General features: G+C 43.1%; 1 protein-coding gene across 1 annotated transcript in view; it reads left to right on the top strand.

The window, feature by feature from the left end:
- Window positions 1-226: 226 nt before the first annotated feature.
- Window positions 227-22,394, top strand: part of LOC142301208 (neuropeptide Y receptor type 2-like) — a 90,707-nt gene continuing 68,539 nt past the window's right edge. The window contains exon 1 of the mRNA XM_075342235.1: window positions 227-461. The gene's annotated coding sequence lies outside the window, so the exon portion shown is untranslated. The remainder of the gene's footprint in view (window positions 462-22,394) is intronic.

The following is a 22,394-nucleotide window of genomic DNA, read 5'->3' as shown; positions in this document are numbered from 1 at the left end:
GAAGTGAAGTTTTCTCGTCAATGTCTGCCCAATTCCTTCCTGATGACCAATTTCTTGAAATGATTGTGACTGCAGAGAGGAAAGAGAAATCTCAGAATTGGGAGAGTGTGAAATGACTGGGGCCCCTGTGCTGAGCCTGACTGAGCTCAGTCTATTGTGTCCTCCTCTCCAGGACCTCATTGACTATTCTATCATCTCCACTCCTGTCATCCCCAGTAAATCCAGAGGGGGACAATGGAGATAAGTATTTAAATGTGTTCCCTGGAGGATACAACCCTTGGCATGGTGGAACAGTGTGCAGCAGCCTTCAGACTGGCTCACCTCCCTCCCCTCAATGATGCTCTCTCCCTCTAAGCATCTACACATGTCTCCGGCTGGTGGTGGGCTCTGTGCCTGTTGGACATCTGAAGCCAAACTACTCCATGCTGTGGTCCAAGGACTCCGGGATGTAAGTCCTACAGGTAACATACTATATCTTATTCTGTATATACTGTATAGCTGTCAGCAGCTTTATTAGGGAAAACCTCCAGAGAGTCATCTCAAGGGGAATAAGGTACTAAGGTACTAATAGATCACACATTATAGGGTGAATGCTTTGGGGAATTTGATGTCTCAAGATGTGGCTATAATGCAATCTCATGGGGAACAATAAGAACAAAGCAACTAACCAGGATACAGAGAAAGCTAAGTAATATTGTATGGCTAATTAAAAGACATCATATAGGGATGGATGGTCTGTGCATTGTGGTGGATAGGGTTATGGTAATGCAGTGAGTTAACTTGCAGTCCTATGTAAAGTCAAAGATCAACACATTGTAATAAGAAGCATTGTGCCAAGTAAGAGACTGACACATTTATTTCCAAGGCGTCTGTACTCATGTAGGAAAGGTTAATTTGTAATTCTGTGGAAATCCACAGATAATGGGTTTCTCTACAATCGTGTGGAAATCTACAGATAATCATGGCATGGTATATAAAATAAGTGAGATAGATAGATAGATAGATAGATAGGACAGATAGCAGGATAGATAGAAGGATAGATAGAAGGATAGATAGAAGGATAGATAGATGAATAGATAGAAGGATAGATAGATGATAGATAGATAGATAGATAAAAAGAAGTGATATTGTAGATAAATGTTTGAAATATGTAATGGTAGATAAGAATTACTTTTATGCATAGAAAATGCACAGATGATAGACACATATATAGATAGATAGATAGATAGCTGTTATATTACTGATTATTTGTAGATAAATGTTTGAAATATGTAATGGCAGATAATTACTTTTATGTATACATAATGCACAGATATAAAGATAGATAGATAACTGATAGATAGATAGATAGATGGAATTGATATTAGATGGATTGTAGATAAATGTTTTAACTATGTAATGGTAGATAAGAATTCATTTTATGTATAGATAATGCATAGATGATAGATGCATAGATAAATAATAGATAGAAGTTAGATTGATTGTAGATACATGTTTGAAATATGGAATGGCAGATAATAATTACTTTTTTGTATAGATAATGCACAGATAAATAGATCGATAATAGATAGAAGTGATATGAGAGATTGATTGTTGATAAATGTTTGAAATATGGAATGGCGGATAATAATTACTTTTTTGTATAGATAATGCACAGACTTTAAATAGATAGATAGCTAGATAGATAGCTAGATAGATAGATAGATAGACTGATGTGTAAACCTACATTTGGACATCAATGTGCACTAATAATGCAGCCCCCCCCCCTCAAAAAAAATATAGATATACAGATGTATCAGGATGTCATTTGGCAGCACTCATCTATATCACATTGCACTCAGTGACTTTCCATAGGACTGCAGGTGAACTGCTTTAACTCTTTGAGTGCCATACTTCATAGATTTGCAATGAATGGAATCTGAAGACTGTAATCTGGCACTTTAAACACACTGTCTAAATAGTCACAATTGTATCCCCATTAGTGCTCACATATTGCAGCTACCTTCAAATTACTCTTGGAAGGATTGGAATTGCACATTATTTTGCTGATTGACAGATTCTCTCTGCTGTGCTGTTTCGGGTCTATCTAGTGAAATTAATGTATTCTGGCTACTAAATTGTTCTCATCTGCTATGGATTAAGTAATGCGATATCATCTATTTTCAGCGAGGCAGAAATGCCATCAGATGGGTCCTAGGTATAAGATAAAATGAATTACATGCCAAACAGAATATGACCACATAAATCTGTATAGTAATAGAGGTCCATTCTCTATATACACCCTCTGTAGAGGGAGTTTGGACTTGTGATCCCATTTTTAGGTGCGTCAGATGTAGAGTATAGTAGTGTTCAGATCTGCTTTCTATCATTATTATATCCTAATGGCTTATATAAGTTTATAGGGTGTGTATACTTTTTTATAAGGTATATTTACATTTTATTGATGGATTGAAACAACAAAATATGATGGAAAAAGTCATCTAAAAAACTGACACAGCTTTGCAAATACTCTATCGTTTTATGTATGCAGCTCCAGTGCTCAGCTTTGTGTCTCCAAGGTTACAGACTACTAACAAACCCCAGTGTAGTCTGATCTTCATGCTTTGTCCTTTCATTTTATCATTATAAGAACGGTCAGTACTTCTACTTGTCACTACAAGATAATGTTTCTTCTATATTTCTGGGACTCTGAGACCTGTAAGTTTAAAGGGGATTTCTGCTCATTCTTTAAAGTTTAGAGGAAATAGGGTGATTTAGGAAAGATGGCAACTGTCAATACCACCCTCCCCCGGTCCACGCTGCTGCTATGAGGGTGGATGTGCCCATCACCACCAACAATGGTTACTCTCTCACCAGTCTCAACACTATCATTCAAAATGGGCAGAATTTTTATAACGGTCAAATCTCCATTTTTTGCTCCTGTCACCTTGGCAACAGAACATAGACATGTAGTTAATAGGAGACTCTCAGGATGTTTTATCCTACCAAACAACTCACTCCACTAGATTAATTCCTTCAAAGCTAGTTTAAAGGGATTGTTTTGGTTTATGAAAACCATTGATACTTTGTTCCCAAAACAGTGCCACATCTGTCCACAGGTTGTGCCCGGTACTGCAGGTTCTTTCTTTTATGATCCATATCTAACAATCCGATGCAGAAACGTGCACATAGACTGCTTTTACATGATACAATCTGTTCACCTTCAGCCACCACTAGGAGGAACTTGACAGCTTTACTACATTTGAGACATTTAATATTCCAAGTATGACAGTTCTCTGGAGTTATGTTGTTGCGTAAAATGTTGCAACTTTTTCAATTTAAAAAAGTAGGCGAGGCTTATCAGGAGACCATGGCCAACTACCACTCAGCAAATTTACTATACTAGCATAAAATTGTTGGACATTGTTTAATATCAATTGTATTGCATCCATAGATTTCATTTTCTGGTACACAGACAGATAGTCCAGATTAATTAAGAGATGCAAGTTTAGAGAACAATTTTCCACCAAGCTTTGTGCTCAGGATTTGAGAATGTATAAGATCAGATAAACAGTTGGATAGGAATGTGAGCAGCTTTTTCCTACCCCAGCACTTCTGATAACTTTAGTATTAGATCAGAAAGACAGTATGGACTGTAGTGTGATCAGCCTCTTCCTACCTCATCACCCCTGGTGTCTCTAGTATTAGATTGGAAAGACTGGATTTACAGCAGTGTGAGCAGCCTCCTCTTACTTCTGCACCCTTGGTGACTCTATTATTAGATCAGAAAGTATTCGATCAGATAATATTGTGGACAGCAGTGTAAGCACCTCTTCTTATCTCAACACCTTTGGTATCTCCAGTATTAGATCAGAAAGACAGGGTGGATAGAAATGTGCACAGTCTATTTTTATCTCAGGACCTTTAGTATCTCCAGGATTAGATCAGATAGATAGTGTGTAGCAGTGCAAGCAGCCTCTTTTTGTCTCAGCATTCCTGGTATCTCCAGGATTAAATCAGATAAATAAAGTGGACAGCAGTGATGGCAGCCTCTTCTTACCAAAGCACCCATGGTATCTCCAGTAATAAATCAGACAGACAGGGTGGACAGCACCGTAAGCAGCCGCTTCTTACCTCAGCACTCCTGGTATCTCCAGTATTAGATCAGAGAGATAAGGAACCATGAATTGTGACAGCATTGTGAGCAACCATATTTTACCTCAGAACTCCTGGTATCTCCAGAATTAAGTCAGATAGACAAAGTGGACAGCAGTGTGAGCAGGCTTTTCTTACCTCAGCACCTCTGGTATCTTCAATATTAGACCAGAAAGACAGGGTGAACAGCAGTGTGAGCAGACTCTTCTTCCCTCAGCACCTCTGATATCTACAGTATTAGATCAAAAAGACAGTGTGGACAATAGTGTCAGCAGCTTCTTTTTACCACAGCACCCCTGCCCTCTCTAGTACTATAGCAGAAATGCTGGGTAGAGAGCAGTGTGAGCAGCCTCTTACCTCTGCACTGCAGGTGTTTCTATTAGATCAGATAGAAAGAGTGGACAGCCGTGTGAGCAGCCTCTTCTTAGTTTAGCACCTCTGGTATGTCCAGAATTAGATTAGATAAACAGGGTGGACAGCATTATAAGCAGCCTGTCTTTTTTCTCAGCACTCCTTCAATTTCTAGGATTAGATCAGATAGACAGAGGGAACAGCAGTGTGAGCAGGCTCTTCTTACCTCATCACTCCTGGTATCTCCATTATTATATCAGATTCTCAGGGTGGACAATGGTGTGAACAGCCTCTTCTTAGCTTAGTACCTCTGGTATGTCCAGAATTAGATCAGATAGATAGGGATGACAGTAGCCTAAGCATCCTCTTCTTTCCTTAGCGCCCTTGGTAACTCCAGTATTAGACCAGATAGTGTGCACACCAATGTAAGCAGATTCTTCTTACCTCAGCACCCATTATATAACTAGCATTAGATCAGATAAGAAGGTTGGACACAAGTGTCAGCAACATCTTGGCCAGGTTCAGTCAGCATTACAAGGTGGAGGGCCTTTTAATTCTATGGATTACCTAATGAATAAAAAAGCAATGGTAATAAAATATAACTTTTAATAAATATAATTAAAATGACTCAAAGTCCAACAAAGATCATCACCCAGTGATCAATAGTACCACAAGAATTAAGTTGCTTAATAACCAACTAAACATGAACAGCTCCCTGAGTATACAAAATGCAATTCGCAGGGTATAGGGGACTTCAATTGCCACAATTGTTATACAACTAGTACCCCTTATAAGAATAAGAATTGTGGCAATTGAAGTCCCCTATTCCCTGCAAATTGCATTTTGTATACTTAGGGAGCTGTTCATGTTTAGTTGGTTATTAAGCAACTTAATTCTTGTGGTACTATTGATCATTGGGTGATGATCTTGTTGGACCTTGAGTCATTTTAATTATATTTATTAAAAGTTATATTGTATTACCATTGCTTTTTTCATTCACAAATTATGGTAATCATGTTATCTTCTATAGATTAACTATCTAGACAAATTGATTGTGATTTGATATTTTCACCCCAGGTGTTTCTAGTATTAGATCAGATAGAGAGAGTGGACTGCAGTGTGAGCAGCCTCTTCTTAGCTCAGTACTTCTGGTATGTCCAGAAATAGATCAAATATACAGGATGAATAGCATTGTAAGCAGCCTGTTTTTTTTCTAAGCACTTATTCAATTTCTAGGATTAGATCAGATGGACAGTGGGGACAGCAGTGTGAGCAGGCTCTTTTTACCTCTGTACCGCAGGTGTTTCTATAAGATCAGATAGAGAGAGTGGACAGCAGTGTGAGCAGCCTCTTCTTAGCTTAGTACCTCTGGTATGTCCAAAATTAGATCAGATAAACAGGGTGGACAGCATTGTAATCAGCCTTTTTTGTTTTTTTTCTCATCACTCATTCAATTTCTAGGCTTAGATCAGATAGACAGAGGGGACTGCAGTGTGAGCAGGCTCTGCTTACCTCATCACTCCTGATATATCCTGCCTTATATCATATTGACAGGGTGGACAGCAGTTTGAGCAGCCTCTTCTTACCTCAGCACATTGGTTATCTCAAGGATTAGATTAGAAAGGCAGGGTGGACAGCAGCCTGAGCAGTCTCTTCTTTCCTTAGCGCCCTGGTATCTCCAGTATTAGATCAGATAGTGTGTACAGCACTGTGAGCAGCTTTTTCTTACCTCAGCACTCATTATATCTCCAGTATTAGATCAGTTACGTAGGTTGGACACAAGTGTCAGCAGCATCTTGGAGAGATTATGTCTTTGCAGCCTCTTCTTAGCTCAGTACCTCTGGTATGTCCAGAAATAGATCAAATAGACAGGGTGGACAGCGTTGAAATCAGCCTGTTTTTTTTCTCAGCACTTATTCAGTTTCTAGGATTAGATCAGATAGACAGAGGGGACAGCAGTGTGAGCAGGCTCTTCTTACCTCATCACCCCTGGTATCTCCTGTATTAGATCAAATAGACAGGGTGGATAGCAGTGTGAGCAGGCTCTCCTTACCTCAGCCCACTGAGTATCTCCAGGATTAGATTAGAAAGACAGGGTGGACAGCAGCCTGAGCAGCCTCTTCTTTCCTTAGCGCCCCTTGTATCTCCACTATTAGACCAGATAATGTGCATAGCAGTGTGGGCAGCCTCTTCATACCTAAGCACACATTATTTGTTTAGTAGCATTAGATCAGATAAGTTGGACACAAGTGTCAGCAGCATCTTAGACATGTTCATGTTCTGTCAGTGTTACAAGGTGAAGGTCATTTTAATTCCATTGATTACCTCTCTAGGCAAAACGATTGTGATTTGCTATTTAAAATTATTTAGTAATTTATTACCAATGATATCTCCTTTATTTTTTTTTCCTATTTATGGAGAACCTTTTTCAGATTTATAATTATGACTAGATTGATATTTGAAAGATGAACTGAAACCTTACAATGTTGTATAAAAAAATAAAATAAAATGTTTTTTTAAGAGTGAATATGCACGTTAGAGTTATTTTTCCATAGTGCATTTAAGAACATTGTAGCATAAATATCACCTACCCATGATGGAAAAAAATGGTGCTCATAATAACGATTTTCGACATTGGCATTTCACGTGCAAATCTATATTGCAAACAGCCTATGATGTATGTCGACTTGTGGTATGCACCCGGCCTCCATAATATTGATCTCTATGGAGACGGGTTACAGAGGTTACATTCAATGGCTCCTGTTTTGGATAATCAGATCGTGCTTGCCTTCAAAGGCTGTATAGGTCACTTAGGATGATTCAATAAATTCCTATAATGCAATTGTTACAAAAAAAGAAACAGGTAAATTCAATTTGTGAGCTTAAGAAGAAGTCCTTTTGCATGAGAAGGGTTATTCTTCTTGGTTCGATAATCAGCGTTTTTCTAATACGTAGCGGAACAAATATTTTAGCGGAGCAGAAAATGTAGCACCTGAGGGTAGGGAAAGATGAGAGATGGATTCTCACTCTGCGCTTGGAGTGTCTGAGATTTTACGTAGAGACTTTGACAGGTGATACACAGCAGCTGGAAGTCACGCTGGGGGCATTTATGCAAAATTTGATCCAAATACGTACTGCTATTTTACATGTCGAGTCGATAAATTCAGATAGCATGAAGTACACCAGTCTAAAGCAGACCAAAAAAATCCAAATCAGAATATTCAATTATGATATGTACTGTATGAGTTTACTTTTTTTTTTTTAATTCTCAAGGTATACAATCCATTTCATGCATTTTTTTATTAACTTTTAAAGGGGGCCTTACACCAACTCAAATGTAACCAGTTTGTGGTATTATTTTAGTCTCATTGCTCCCCAATTTTTATTTATTTTTTTTTTTTTTTTAAATCCACCATACGGTTCCGGAGATATGGGCCTTTTTTAATAAAAGTGCTAAGTTTTATTATTGTAACCGGACAGTGTAACGAGACAGTAAGGGGTACTTTGCTCACTACGACATCGCAAGCCGATGTTAGCGATGCCGAGCGCGATAGTCCCCGCCCCCGTCGCAGGTGCAATATCCTTGTGATAGCTGCCGTAGCGAACATTATCACTACGGCAGCTTCACACGCACTTACCTGCACGGCGACGTCGCTCTGGCCGGCGACCCGCCTCCTTCCTAAGGGGGCGGGTCGTGCGGCGTCACAGCGACGTCACATGGCAGGCAGCCAATAGAAGCAGAGGGGCGGAGAGGAGCGGGACGTAAACATCCCGCCCACCTCCGTCCTTACACATAGCCGGCGTGAGCCGCGGGACGCAGGTAAGAAGATGTTCCTCGCTCCTGTGGCTTCTCACACAGCGATGTGTGCTGCCGCAGGAACAAGGAACAACATCGTACCTGTCGCTGCCGCGACATTATGGAAATGACCGACACTACACCGATGATACGATTTCAACGCTTTTGCGCTCGTTAATCGTATCAAAAACGATTTACACACTGCGATGTCGACAGCGACGCCGGATGTGCGTCACTTTCGATTTGACCCCAGCGACATTGCAGCTGCGATGTCGTAGTGTGCAAAGTACCACTGTCAGGCACCACTGAGTACTGCACTTATGCTGGGTGAGTGCAAACAGGTAATCCCAAAGGCTGAGTAGGGTGTGTACACACAGACACATAGTGACCAGGTCTCACACACACACACCTTAGAGGGGACCACTGGGCAGACTCAGGAGGGGGCTTGGCCTCCACATCTCAGCTAGTGGTGTGTGGAGAGGCTGGAAGCTAGTGTGCAGTGGCAGTCAGTTAGAGGAAAGTGGAAGAGGAGGACATGCCAGTCTGAAGTGGAGACGCAGGAGAGCGGACACTAGTCAGACCCTGCAAGTGTAGTGGCTGTTTGCGGGGGAGTTCGGTTGCCACACAGTCAGCCTGAAAGACACCTCAGGAAGAAGCGAGGCAGTTGAGTACAGGGACTTCTGGTAGGTCAGGCACACACGAGCAGGTCCCTAGAGCCAGATATCCATTTAGTGGTCTGCTAAAACCTGCCGGTGAGGGCACTCCAGGTGTCTCACCAACCAACACAGAGTCCGCAGCATCAGCAGCAACGAGGGGGCCCATAAGTGAGATAGGGCAAGGAGCCATCTCACTTGGTCCACGCTGCCAGCAAACGGGCCAGAAAGTGGACAAAAGGCAGTTGCGACTTCCCTGGATGAATCCCATATACTTCAAGTCGGGGGTTATCCGAAACAAGAAGTGCTAGGAAGGCGAGTTTACAGTCACCCCTACACCAGCCTGAAGGATACCTGGTTCTCTCTGGTCTGTCTCAGTATCGCCCGGGTTACCTCACCAAACCAACTAAAAGTGAGTAAACAAGTTGAAAGACACTCTGGACTGAGACTCAGTTATTCTGCGATCTGTAGTTCCACGCACATACACCCGAGCCCCTGGGGCTAGCCTCACTCTCGGGAGGCCATACCACCAGACTGCAGACACCATCAGCCCCAGACGCTTGTTAAACTACAGTGGCGGTCACTACCCTGACCTCAAACCAAGAGTGGCGTCACGATTCCCATGTAAATAAACCCCACATACCTGTTGCCAGAGAAGGGTCCTTAATGAGAAGTCCCCGCAGTGTCCCGGAGACGACCGTTGCAGCACTGTGGTGGGCGACTCATAAGGATGGCACAGGGGCTACTAGGCTGACCCTAAGTCTGGGGACCCTGTGCCATCCCTTATCCCGACGGTAGATTAGATGGTAGTCAAGGCCGAGCATCCAGCGTACCCCTGCCTCCTGGTCAGGCCCTGCCAACTATGTTCCCACCACCAAGGGGACTGCCTGAGATGGAGATCCCCCCCAAAACCCACCAACAAGGTATGACAAACGAGAGAAATAAAACCACATCCACACCAAAAACCTATACCAGAAGCAATACAGGGAATACGGGTAAGGAATAATAAGGGAAGGAAGAAAGAAGAAAAATAAACAACTTCCACCAATCACAGCAGACAGCATAGCAGCAAGCTCCACGTCCTCTCTGTTCCAAGGCTAGATCCTAAATGCATAGAATAACCAGCACATTACCCAGGAAACAGAGGGTTTTAATCCAGGCTGACAATTGATTAATTATGGCTAGCTGATCAGTTCGCTGCTGCATAAGAAGGTGCATTAACCCCACGGGTGCTGAAAGGAAAAAAAACAGTTTAAAGTGCATGGTCAGATGAAAAGATGACAACTGGCCCTGAGACTGTCCCTACACATGTGACAGTGTGGCAATTATCTTTACTTAGGGGATGTGGCTCACAGGATTCTCTGGAGGCATGTCTTTAGATATTCTGAATAATTAACTTGTGAGCCACACCCCCCGATAAGCATCATTAAAAGCTAGCACAAAGTAAGATGTTCTATATCTTTGGAACCAGATATTGGATTTGAAAAAAGTGGATTACTCAATGAAGCAGTGGGGGAAAAGTAAGAGCAAAAACTGGCCACTTTTGACCACTGTTCAAAGGTTGTCCTTAAACACATGTTCACACTGAGTTTTTATGTGGATTTTTCCTGCTGAAAAAACTACATTTTAAAATCACTTCTAAAGGCTGCTAGCGATGTTGCTCGTGAAAGCACCCGCCCCCGTCGTTTGTGCGTCACGGGCAAATCGCTGCCCGTGGCGCACAATATCGCTAGCACGCGTCACACATACTTACCTTCCTAGTGACGTTGCTGTGGGCGGCGAACAACCTCTTTTTTAAGGGGGAGGTTCGAGCGCCGTCACAGCGACATTACACAGCGGCCCGCCAATAGAAGCGGAGGGGCGGAGAGCAGCCGCACTAACGACACACACACCTCGTTGCCGGCAGGATGCAGGTATGTTGTTGGTCGTCGTTCCCAGGGTGTCACACGTAGCGATGTGTGCTGCCTCAGGAACGACGAACAACCTGCGTCCAGCAACAGCAACGATATTTGGGAAATCAACGACGTGTCAACGATCAACGATTAGGTGAGTATTTTTGATCGTTAGCGGTCGCTCGTCGGTGTCACACGAAATGACGTCGCTAACGAGGCTGGATGTGTGTCACGAATTCCGTGACCCCAATGACATCTTGTTAGCGATGTCGTTGCGTGTAATGGGGCCTTTAGCCACATTTTAGCTGCTGTTTTATAGGAATATATACTGCTCAAAAAAGAAGGGAACACTTAAACAACACAATGGTATTTTAGTGTTCCCTTTATTTTTTTGAGCAGTATATATTTTTATATTGTTTTCACTTTTTTTTTTTGTTTTAATTGTAACATAAGTAGCAGCATATTCTATATTTGGTCTGTTTCCACACCGTTTTCCAAAACATTGCCAAAAAATGCATAAAAAATGCAATATAAGATTTATGCATGGGAAACGTGCCCAAGAATTAACATGATTTTTCAAACACATGAAAAAACATGGAAAAAATGTGATATGCACGATAGGCGTGTTTTCACATTCAAATGAATGGGAAGGTTGTTACAAGCAGACTTGCAAATTATTTGATGTGGATTTTGGCGCAGAGTGCAATATACTCCATGTGAATACACCCTATGAAAGTAAAGCAAGATTCTTGATGCCAATTTTGCTTTTTTTGTATATAGTTGTAACTGATGAGATTCTTTGATGACTGGAGGAGAAAGAAGCTAGAGGCAGAGAGGAGCTAGATGCAGAGGTAGGAACTAGAGGCAGAAGGAGGAGCTAGGGGCACAGGAAGACCCTAGATGCAGAAAGAGGAGCTAGAGGCCGAAGGAGGAGCTAGAGGCACAGGGAGGCACTAGATGCAGGAAGATGAGCGAGAGGCACAGGAAGGAGCTAGATGCAGAAAGAGGAGCTAGAGGCACAGGGAGGAGCTAGAGGCAGAAAGAACAAGAAAGAACAGCTAAATGCAGAGGGAGGAGCTAGAGGCAGAAGGAGGAGCTAGGGACACAGGGATGAGCTAAATGCAGAGGGAGGAGCTAGAGGCAGAAGGAGGTGCGACGGGCACAGGGAGGCCCTAGATGCAGAAAGAGGAGCTAGAGGAACAAGGAGGAGGGAGGAGCTAGAGGCAGAGAGGAGCTAGATGCAGAGGTAGGATCTAGAGGCAGAAGGAGGAGCTCGGAGCACAGGAAGGCCCTAGATACAGAAAGAGGAGCTAAAGACACAGGGAGGCACTAGATGCAGGAAGATGAGCGAGAGGCACAGGGAAGTGCTAGATACAAAAAGAGGAGCTAGAGGCACAGGGAGGAGCTAGAGGCAGAAAGAACAGCTAAATGCAGAGGGAGGAGATAGAGGCAGAAGGAGGAGCTAGGGGCACAGGGAGGCGCTAAATGCAGAGGGAAGAACTAGAGGCAGAAGGAGATGCTAGGGGCACAGGGAGGCCCTAGGTGCCGAAAGAGGAGCTAGAGGAACAGGGAGGCGCTAGATGCAGAAAGAGGAGCTAAAGGTACAGGGAGGAGCTAGAGGCAGAGGGTGAAAGAGAAGCAGAGTGAGTAGATAGATGCAGAAGGAGGAGCTAAAGGCAGAGGGAGGAGCTAGAGACAGAGCTCCGTTCCCTCTTCTATCTACATAGAATCTCATCAGTAACACCTGCCATCTCCTATCTCAGTAATGGGAAAGTGTTCACTGAATACAGATTTTACCTCAAAATTGCGAATTTTAGGAATAACTGATCAATTCTGGCAGAGAAAGAAGCAGATTTGTCTGACAAGATACATTTCAAAGTTGCTTATTTTCCTGTGAGGTATTCATTTATGAAGTAAATTAAAATAACAGTTACACTTTAAATGGAACCTGTCACTAGATTCATGTTGCGCTAAGCATGAGCATTAGGAATCAAGCCAGGCACCACAGGAATGAGTACACCTTCTCTTCTCCCTGCCCTTGAGAGAATTGAGCGTTCTTTTTCCCCTTTTCACCCCACTTTGAATTTTTTTTTTACATTTTTCAATACACTAGACAGTGAAATGAATGATGTCTTTCAAAACTACAACTCCTAAAAAAAAAAAAAAAAAAATAAAACAAAAAAAAACAAGCTCTCATACAGTTATGTAGATATAACAGTTAAAAAGTTATGGCTCTTGGAAAAAGAGGGTGAAAAAAACAAAAAGCGAAAATTGTTTCGGTCCATAAAAAATTGTCCAGGTTTGGCACAAAAGTCTGCAGTCACTCAGTGTGACTAGAGGTTTGTGAATCCTGTGTGCGATGTCAGGATTCTCTGCCACCGCTGCCGGGAGCAGACACTCATGTGACCACATGAATGTGACATATTAATGGATTGAGCAAGGCAACGCACGACTAATTGGAATGTAGGTGGAAATATACAGTGGGTACGGAATGTATTCAGACCCCTTTACATTTTTCACTCTTTGTTTCATTGCAGCCATTTGGTAAATTCAAAAAACTTCATTTTTTTCTCATTAATGTACACTCTGCACCCCATCTTGACAGAAAGAAAACAGAAATGTAGACATTTTTGCAAATGTATTAAACAGGAAAAACTAAAAGATCACATGGTCATAAGTATTCAGCCCCTTAGCTCAGATACTCATATTTAAGTCACATGCTGTCCATTTCCTTGTGATCCTCCCTGAGATGGTTCTACTCAGACAGAATTCTGGCAAGGCAAAGATCTGGCCAAGGTTACAAAAGAATTTCTGCAGTACTCCAGGTTCCTAAGAGCACAGTGGCCTCCATTATCCTTAAATAGACGTTTGGGACTACTAGAACTTTTCCTAGACCTGGCCGTCCAGCCAAACTGAGCAATCTTGGGAGAAGAGCCTTGGTGAGAGAGGTAAAGAAAATCCCCAAGATCACTGTGGCTGAGCTCCAGAGATGTAGTAGGGAGATGGGAGAAAGTTCCACAAAGTCAACTATCACTGCAGCCCTCCACCAGTCGGTCCTTTATGGTAGAGTGGCCCAATGGAAGCCTCTCCTCAGTGCAAGACATATGAAAGCCCTCGTAGAGTTTGCAAAAAAAAAAAAAAAACACATGAAGGACTCCCAGACTATGAGAAATAAGATTCTCTGTTCTGATGAGACAAAGATAGAACTTTTTGGTGATAATTCTAAGCGGTATGTGTGGAGAAAACCAGGCACTGCTCATCACCTGCCCAATGCAATCCCAAAAGTGAAACATGGTGGTGGCAGCATCGTGCTATGGGGGTGTTTTTCAGCTACAGGGACAGGACGACTGGTTGTAATTGAAGGAAAGAGGAATGTGGCCAAGTACAGAGATATCCTGGAAGAAAACCTCTTCCAGAGTGCTCTGGACCTCAGACTTGGCCAAAGGTTCACCTTCCAACAAGACAATGACCCTAAGCACACAGCTAAAATAACAAAGGAGTGGCTACAGAACAACTCTGTGACCATTCTTGACTGGCCCAGCCAGAGTTCTGACCTAAACCCAATTGAGCATCTCTGAAGTGACCTGAAAATGGCTGTATACCAACGTTCACCATCCAACCTAACGGAACTGGAGAGGATCTGCAAGGAAGAATGGCAGAGGATCCCCAAATCCAGGTGTGAAAAACTTGTTGCATCATTCCTAAGAAGACTCGTGGCTGTGCTAACTCAAAAGGTGCTTCTACTTAATACTGAGCAAAGGGTCTGAATACTTATGACCATGTGATATTTCCACTTTTCTGGTGTAATAAATTTGCAAAAATCTCTACATTTCTGTTTTTTTCTGCCAAGATGGAATGCAGAGTGTACATTAATGAGAAAAAAATAAACATTTTTGAATTTACCAAATGGCTGCAATGAATCAAAGAGTAAAAAATTTAAAGGGGTCTGAATACTTTCCGCACTCACTGTACATATCGCATACTATTGGTCACATATTTCCGGCCTCACCGCCTGCACCGGAGATTTCTGACTGCGCACTGTGCATGTCACATAGAGTGACCGCATATTTTCATGTTAAACCTTGACAACCCTTTTATAAAGTTAAAGAATAATGCCCCAAAATCGTCTTGGCAATGCTCAGTACTCAGCATCACTGTCCATAAAATTGGCAATCGGAGGGCCTCATTTATTGGATCCCCAAATATTCTATTATGATTCTTTTTCAATACATTTACTTGGGATTCTTCTTGAAGACAATAATTGAGATGTGCCATCACTGGTATTTCTAGATGAGATGGGCAGATAGCGCTCTTGATTCTGTACATATATCAACTTTTCTGCTTTTTCGATAATGATGACTTTGTTATGAAACATCGCAGAAGAGTTCAAGTAAATGAACTTTTCACTTGAGAAAATAGACATTTCTGTGAATAATGATGACTGTCTCGGTCGGCTGACCGCATTGAGGAGATAATACTAGGAAAAAATAATCGTTTGACTGTATTGCTAGATCCTCAGCAACTGGAGAAAACTAATTACTTAGAAGAACAGATATAGACCCGGGCGATTTGTCAGGGATCTGTCCTGTACACTTTATAACCTGGTCACACGTTTCACTTGATTTACCTTCTTCAGGTCTTCATGAAAAGAAATGAGTTATCTATACAGTGTAATCCATACATGGGGATCACTATTTCCTTTTATTGATGTAATTTTCAAACTCACTAATGGTACATTAATATGATTATCGTGAACAGTACATTGGAGGTTGTCTGGCTTCATGTACACTATTAAGAGGGAAAAGAAATGTGTCATGAGTGTGTCGCGTCCGCAGGCTACATCTTGTATTGCAGTAGATTTACTTTCTGTTGATGCTGAAAGGGTTACAGACTTTTTTCCTGCTGGCTGAGATTATTCTTATCCTTAATCACACCTGCAGCATTTTGTCATCACGCCCTTTTGCTATATATATCCACTCCTGGCTTTACTCCATGCTGGTGATAGATTCTTTATCCTGTCCTTGTTGAATGAGTTGGTCTCTGCATAGCTGTGGTATCGTTTCAGTTGCAGCTGTGAAATTTCCTGCTGAAGAAATCAAGGAGTGCTTTTTGTTGTGTTTTCCCTCACCCTTCTTCATGTTGTTTTATTCTAGTACTGGAACTAGTGTCTCGCTGACCTACTTACTAGCCAGGTAAGCTCAGGGTCAGCAAGGGCCTAGGTACATGATGGCGCACAGGGAGAAGAACCTGTCTACGGATGTTAGGGAGCTCAAGGATCGAAGTCACAGGTGACTGTGAGGTGGTCTCCCTATCGCCAGGGCTTTCCTTAACATCTTTCCTGATTTTCCCGCTGCGTTGTGCCGCATTCCAGGCATTCCCTCTTCCCGGTGTGACAAAATGTAATATTTTTTGCCCCCTTTCATTGGCTTGTTTTTCTTTGAATTAGGCTTATGTTTGTTTGACCAATTGCAATTCATTTCCAAGGGCATATAACAACTGCAGGCTAATGAACAGTACGGGGAATGTGTTTAGTAGACAGTAGACTGCTCTAATGTTTTCTGTTACAGTTTTTGATATATGGGTAGTTCTTCTGTAGACTCTTCTGCATGACCTCTCAGTTTTATTTATTCTTTCTGTTAAATTCCATATTTTGATTATGCGGATAATGGTTGCTGTATTTCTGAAGTAAAACAGTTCCGTCCTCTACAATATCTGAATGCTGATAATTCTGTTTAAAGCTAAAATCCTGTAACTCCATGCCTTCCAGTTGGGAGAGGTAGACCAGCATCAACTTCAAGCCCAATGCATGGACAACACTGTGGCACAGAGGGGACAGGTGGTGGTAATATTAGGAGGTGGGGACAAGAAGTTCTGGAAGTACAACACTAATTGTGTATGCTGTCAGAGGAACCCAATATAGGACCAACATTTTCACAGTAGCCGGAATGATCTACCTCCCATCAGATGTATCAGAATTAAGATGATGCTCCTATGTTGAAGTCAGCAATAGAGGGGAGATCGGTCTAGGACAGGGGTGGGCAATTAATTTTCCCATGGGGCCGCATGAGAAATTGGGATTGGTTTAGAGGGCCGGACTAATATAATTACCTCAGTTCTACCCAATATACTACATCACTACACCCCCTCCATATACTACACCTGTAATATACTACATCACTACACCCCCCATATACTACACCTGTATTATACTACACTCCCTCCATATACCTGTAATATACTACACCCCCATATACACCTGTATTATACTACACCACTATATAATACACCTCCGATATACTACATCAATACACCCCTATATACTACACCTGTAATATACTACATCACTACACCCCATATACTACACCTGTAATATAGTACACCTCCATATAGTACACCTGTAATATACTACACCTCCATATAGCACACCTGTAATATACTACACCTCCATATAGTACACCTGTAGTATACTACATCACTACACCCCATATACTACACCTGTAATATAGTACACCCCCATATAGTACACCTGTAATATACTACACCTCCATATAGCACACCTGTAATATACTACATCACTACACCCCTATATAGCACACCTGTAATATAGTACACCTCCATATAGCACACCTGTAATATACTACATCACTACACCCCATATACTACACCTGTAATATAGTACACCCCCCATATAGTACACCTGTAATATACTACATCACTACACCCCATATACTACACCTGTAATATAGTACACCCCCATATAGTACACCTGTAATATACTACACCTCCATATAGCACACCTGTAATATACTACATCACTACACCCCTATATAGCACGCCTGTAATATACTACACCTCCATATAGCACACCTGTAATATACTACATCACTACACCCCATATACTACACCTGTAATATAGTACACCCCCATATAGCACACCTGTAATATACTACATCACTACACCCCATATACTACACCTGTAATATAGTACACCCCCATATAGTACACCTGTAATATACATCACTACACCCCTATATAGCACACCTGTAATATACTACACCTCCATATAGCACACCTGTAATATACTACACCTCCATAGAGCACACCTGTAATATACTACACCTCCATATAGCACACCTGTAATATACTACGCCTCCATATGGTACACCTGTAATATACTACATCACTATACCCCCATATACTACACCACTATATACACCTCCATATAGCACACCTGTAATATACTACACCCCCATATGTCACACACCCTGCTCCCCATACAGCCTGCACCCCCATATCACACACACTACACCCCATACAGCCTGCACCCCCATATCACACACACTACACCCTCATATGTCACACACCCTGCTCCCCATACAGCCTGCACCCCCATATCACACACCCTGCTCCCCATACAGCCTGCACCCCCATATCACACACACTACACCCCCATATGTCACACACCCTGCTCCCCATACAACCTGCACCCCCATATCTCACACACCCTGCTCCCCATACAACCTGCACCCCCATATCTCACACACCCTGCTCCCCATACAACCTGCACCCCCATATCTCACACACCCTGCTCCCCATACAGCCTGCACCCCCCAGATCACACACACTACACCCCCATATGTCACACACCCTGCCCAAATATCTCACCCTGCCTGTACCCCAACTTACCTCTTTCAAACACTCTGCACCCCTTCACATCCTTCTGTCAGTCTGCAGCCTCACCCTGCAACTCCATCTTCCCTCATATGCCACTCACCCTGCAACTCCATCTTCCCTCATATGCCACTCACCCTGCAACTCCATCTTCCCACATATGCCACTCACCCTGCAACTCCATCTTCCCTCATATGCACTCACCCTGCAACTCAATCTTCCCTCATATGCCACTCACCCTACAACTCCATCTTCCCTCATATGCCACTCACCCTGCAACTCCATCTTCCCTCATATACCACTCACCCTGCAGCTCCATCTTCCCTCATATGCCACTCACCATGCAACTCCATCTTCCCACATATGCCACTCACCCTGCAGCTCCATCTTCCCTCATATGCCACTCACCCTGCAACTCCATCTTCCCTCATATACCACTCACCCTGCAGCTCCATCTTCCCTCATATGCCACTCACCCTGCAGCTCCATCTTCCCTCATATGCCACTCACCCTGCAGCCCCCCTCCCCCTCATGTCCCCTCTTTTCTCATTACCAGTCATCATGTGTCCACATCTCCTTCAGGATTCAGCATGTCTTGCTTTCTGCCCGGCATCCTGTGTCTCCTCCCACACAGTCACATGAGCGTGACATCATCGCAGGTCCTGCAAGATGAATTATTCCGTCTGCTGTGCTGCTCCTTCTCCTGCAGGGCGGGCGGGAACTTTTGAAATGACACACGCAGCGCAGTACTGACAACGTCAGAGCGCGCGCGTGTGTCACTGACAATTAGTGCCGGCAGGGAACAGAGGAAAGACTCCTGCCTTCCGCTGCCTGCACTGACTGTGCGGACCTGCACAGGATCTCTTCCTGCTCGGCACGCTGCAGCCCGGCTCCACTGCACCGGCTGAAGACGGGCGGGCCGGTCACAGAGAGTAAGCGGGCCGGATGTGGTCCGCGGGCCGCCCCTTGCCCAGGTCTGGTCTAGGAAGTTGAGGAAATTTGATAACAATTAGCCAGAAGCAGAAAGTTACCACCCAATGGAGACCCCAAGTGTGTATGAGTTGGGGAGGCATGGGGATTACTCCCTGGATCACCACTCCTCTGGAAGGTCAATCACTAAATTGTATGAGAGAATTAACCTTTATTAGATGACAAGTGATAGTGAGCACATCCTGGTGAATGGCATGTAGCCGAGGAAGAATGTAGACACTCAGGAAGCATAGTGAGCAGGCTGTGTAGCTCATAGTTATTTTGGCACAACCTAGCATGGTGGAGTCTCCCATTGAGTTGAGATCCTCAACCCCAATTAGGTCGAGCTATGGCATCTAATTTAAAAATTCTGCTGAACAGCAGCATCTGTATTTTATTCAGGACTCCCTGTTACCAGTTTATCACATAAGGGTCCTTGTACGGAAAGGGCTTGCCTCATTTCAAAATATGTTGGTGTCCAGTTTGTTATCAAAGGAACAAACAAAAAAAATGTGCTTTTTTTACGGTCTGTGAATACAATGCTCAGTCTCCCCCTCTACTCGAGGTGTCTTGTAATGGCTGTGGTGCTGATGCTACACCAAAAGCTCAGCTGCCAATCAGTTGGCACAGTGGCTCGGAGCGGGGCATTCTACCTACACAGGTAGAGCCGCTTAACTCACTGATTGGCTGCCACACTGTTGACATCACCCAATACCAAATACTGGGAGCAGCAGCGGAGACTCAGCGCTGGACTGGAGGAGGGAGAGTAAACAATGGTTTGTTTGCTTTTAAAACACATGGCGCTCAGGGACAACCCCTTTAAGGTTCCCGAAATTACATCTACACCATGATCCAAATAATTATGCAAATGATATTTTTCTCTTATTTTCCTAAATGATCGGTGCAAATGACAGTCAGTCTAAGGCCGGGGCCACACGGGACACTAGTGCGATGCTCGCATGACACTCAGCTCACGCTGGCAGCACAGCAGGAGCCGAGTGTCATGCAAGTGTCCCTGCTACTGAGGTCCTACTGTGCGAGCGGACCTCAGCTGCGGGGGGCGGGCTGGCACTGAGGAGGGGCGGGCCGGCACGGAAGGGAGGAGGGAGGGATTTATCTCCCTCTCTTTTCCGTAGCCGGCTATTGCCATTCTCGCTCTGCACGCGCGGTACACCGGTGTACCGCAAGTGCAGTACGATTTTTCTCTCGCCCCATTAACTTGAATGGGTGCGAGAGAAAGAGTCTCGCATTACAATCGCAGCATGCTGCGATTGTTTTTTCGGTCCGATTAGGGCTGAGAAAATAATCGCTCATGGGTGCTGACACAGGCTAGAATTGGTCCGAGTGGAATGCGATGTTTTATCGCATTCCACTCGCACCGTTTTTCTCACCGTGTGGCTTAGGCCTAATAAAAGTCATCACCTGTTAGAGTATACATTGAATTTTATTGAAGAAACCTCCCAATGATAACCAATGAATAATCTTTAAAATTAAAAAAACTCAAAATGCACTGTTCCAAACTATTAGGCACTGTAGAGTTTCAAAACATTTCATTTGTTTTAAAGAACTGAAAATGCTCATTTGTGGAATTTGCAGCATTAGGAGGTCACATTCACTGAGATAAAAAAGCTATTTAAAACATCCCAATAGGCCAAGTTACATGTTAACATAGGAACCCTTCTTTGATATCACCTTCACAATTCTTGCATCTATTGAACTTGTGAGTTTTTGGAGAGTTTCTTCTTGAATTTCTTTGCATGATGTCAGAATAGCCTCCCAGAGCTGCTGTTTTGATGTTAACTGCCTCCCACCCTCATAGATCTTTTGCTTGATGATACTCCAAAGGTTCTCTATAGGGTTCAGGTCAGGAGAAGATGGTTGCCACACCATGAGTTTATCTCCTTTTATGCCCTTAGCAGCCGAAGACACAGAGGTATTCTATGCAGCATGAGATGATGCATTGTCATGCATGAAGATGATTTTGCTCCTGAAGGCACGTTTCTGCTTTTTGTACCATGGAAGAAAGTTTTTAGTCAGAAACTCTATATACTTTGCAGAGGTCATTTTCACACCTTTAGGAACCCTAAAGGGGCCTACCAGATGTTTCCCCATGATTCTGGCCCAAAACATGACTCCTCCACCTCCTTGCTGACATCGTAGCCTTGTTGGGACATGGTGGCCATCCACCAACCATCCACTACTCCATCCATCGGGGCCATCCAGGGTTGCTCGACATTCATCAGTAAACAAGACTGTTTGAAAATTAGTCTTCAGGTATGTCTGGGCCCACTGCAACCGTTTCTGCTTGTGAGCACTGGGTGGCCGAATAGTAGGTTTATGTACAACAGCAAGCCTTTGAAGGATCCTACACATTGAGGTTCGAGGGACTACAGAGGCACCAGCAGCTTCAAATATCTGTTTGCTGGTTTGTAATGGCTTTTTAGCAGCTGCTCTCTTAATCCGATGAACTTGCCTGGCAGAAACCTTCCTCATTCTGCCTTTATCAGCACAAACACGTATGTGCTCTGAATCAGCCACAAATCTCCTCACAGTACAATGATCACGCTTTAAGTTTTCGTGAAATATCTAATGTTTTCATCCCTCATCCAAGGCATTGCACTATTTGATAATTTTCGGAAGCAGAGAGATCCTTTTTCTTTCCCATGTTACTTGAAAACTGTGGCCTGCTTAATATTGTAGAACATCCAGTTTTCCTTTTATTGGGCTCACCTGGCAAACTAATTATCACAGGTATCTGAGATTGATTTCAGTGATCCAAAGAACCCTGAGACACAATACCATCAATGAGTTTCATTGGAAAATAAAAATAATAATCGCTATGACACGTAAATCCAATTTGCATAATTATTTGGAACATAGTGTATATAGTTCAATACTATTATACAAATTTTTATTCAGAATTTTCCA

Source organism: Anomaloglossus baeobatrachus, chromosome 4, assembly GCF_048569485.1.
Source record: "Anomaloglossus baeobatrachus isolate aAnoBae1 chromosome 4, aAnoBae1.hap1, whole genome shotgun sequence".
NCBI classification, from domain to species: Eukaryota; Metazoa; Chordata; class Amphibia; order Anura; family Aromobatidae; genus Anomaloglossus; species Anomaloglossus baeobatrachus.
This window is presented reverse-complemented; position numbering and strand designations above follow the sequence as displayed.